At 36.2% G+C, this 2,360-nt stretch overlaps 1 long non-coding RNA gene across 1 annotated transcript; it reads left to right on the forward strand.

Annotated features, from left to right (window-relative positions):
- The first annotated feature begins 6 nt into the window (after positions 1-6).
- On the forward strand, positions 7-2,146 carry LOC147757798 (uncharacterized). Its single transcript, XR_015322006.1, has 2 exons — positions 7-1,064; positions 1,694-2,146. It is a non-coding gene; the product is annotated as an uncharacterized LOC147757798 (long non-coding RNA).
- Positions 2,147-2,360: the final 214 nt, after the last annotated feature.

Consider the following 2,360-nt stretch of genomic DNA (forward strand, 5'->3'; position numbering starts at 1 on the left):
AACGTAAAAAAACGCCTGATAAAAGCAATTCATAGTAACCACGATAAGATAACAAAAGAACGTTGAAGAAGATGGCTGTAAACGCAGATGATGACGACGACGATGATGATGATGATGATAATAATAATAATAATAATAAAAATAACATGTTTTCTCGTAATAAAAAATAAGTAAAAAGCGTTTTCAGTAAGCAAGGAGAATCTACGATCAGTTTACAATATATTCTCAAAATTTTTCTCTGTCCATTTCCACTAATTTGAAACAATGAAGCAGTAATTTATAGAAAGTTTGCTCGATTTCACAAAGGACATGACATATTAAATTCAAGTAAGGATTACCGAACAATCGGCACGTCCGCTGAATTGTGTTTTTGTTACCGAAATACGTGTTCTCTCTGGATAACGTTTCAGAGAATACTGCGACGCGGCACGACCAGTTCGAAATGCCTGGAAAATCGATGGAAATTCGGTGGAAATCGATGACAGTAATCTTCGGAACTACTACGAAAATAACGACAAGCTTCCAGCATCAAAGTTCGAACAAAATTTTCGTGCACATAAAGAAAAAATTAGTGAAAAAGATATTGTGCAGTGTAGCTGCGAGGAAGCACAATTGGGTCATGCTTATGGGACGATCTATACCTGCGTCAGATATAACTATTCTCTACAATTTCTTTCTGCTCCGGAAATCTCGAGCAATGAACGCTATTCATTAACCTGTAACCACGAAATGTACAGTGCAAAGTTTTGTATCCGGTATTGGCTCATATTGCTGGCTTTCTGGTGAACACACCACGTGGCCATTGTCCGGTTTCGAACCTAAACATTTTTAGATGTCCCTAGGCTTATCAATTAAGGACTAAACGTCTACACAGTCACGCGAAACTGATGACCACCCTTATGCCATCTAGTTGTTTCATCGATAATGATCAGGTCAAGATAATTGAAGATGGCGTAACTACTCCAGAGCTTTGTACGTCCTAGGTCGCTTGTAGATATACGACGCCGTCCGCCTGCATGTGTTAGACGCCTTACATGCTTTTGAATGGCCTTTCGACATGTGAGGCAAGTCATCATTGTAGCAACTTAGGCCATAATGGTTACGATGTGCATAGAACCTGTGGTTCTAGCCGATCGATCCGATTGAATAAGCCACTTTACATTGCCAGACATCAAAAGAAATTCGGTGTGGTATGCTAATGATACTTTCGAAACCCTCATTGCAAGTAAAGGTGCAGAAGTCAACTATATGTACATGTATACAAATCTGTTGAGTCAAAATCAGGCTCGATTCATTGGTGATTTGCTGGACGTATCGGGACAGAACTTGAGGCAGATTTTCTTTTCTTTTTTTTCTAGTAGAAATCGGTTCTTATAGCGGCTACAATAGCAATCACTTGCAAGCAATCAGTGAAGTATCCTAATCGAACGAGAATATTTATTATGTCAGGCTTCAACAGGAGCGTGATGCAAGTGCCTAAAGTTTAAAATGAGTTTTGCCCAACATGAAATTTCGAAAATATACAAAAGCGCTATTTTTGAAAAGATAATTTTCATTCAATTCGCTCCGTTGTTCGAGTAGCTTTTTTGCTCAGCAGTTCAAAATGTCGTGAGAAAACGCGGCTTAGTGTAATGTTTGCCATTCAGTGCCAAGGTATTAATCCTGTAAATGTTTTTTTTATTCTGTTGGGCAGCTTTATCACGTTGTGGAAATGTACAACTTTTATAAAGGAGACAAGAAACTCAACGGAGGACATTTTCGTCTGGGAATGCACCTTGCAAATGGTGAGGCGCATGTCGTCCTGAGATCGCTTTTTTGCAGGCCGTACGATTAAACCAAATTTCCTAGTTAAACCATATAATAAATTCCTTTTATTTGCTTATAAGTACTAAAGTATTGTTATTGATGAATTTCAATGATGAAAATGGCTAAACTAATCGTGAACGAAAAGAAAATATAAGCCTGCTTTAGATATCGTGTTATTATATATTTGTTTTGTTTCATAATTGGTCCATTCTGGTTTTTTTGTTACTTGAAAATACTTAGAAATAATGCGCGGGTGGAACAAAGGATGTTAAAAATGATTTCATCAAGACGAATACGTTTTGGCTATAACAAATAAATTTTTGCAATAGTAGCTCGTGTATTTATCTTTTTTTCTTTTAATACGAATTTTATTTTATTTTATATATATATATATATATATATATATTATATATATTTTAGTGGACAGATAATCAGTTACTCTTTTGGCTAGCAGTAGCCTATCTGTATTGAGATTGAAAAGTTGACTGAGTTAAATGGCAACTAATGCATCTTTTGAGCTACGCTTCCCGGTAATAAAAGATAATATGTATATC

Source organism: Varroa destructor, unplaced genomic scaffold (assembly GCF_002443255.2).
Source record: "Varroa destructor unplaced genomic scaffold, Vdes_3.0 BEIS01000002.1, whole genome shotgun sequence".
NCBI classification, from domain to species: Eukaryota; Metazoa; Arthropoda; class Arachnida; order Mesostigmata; family Varroidae; genus Varroa; species Varroa destructor.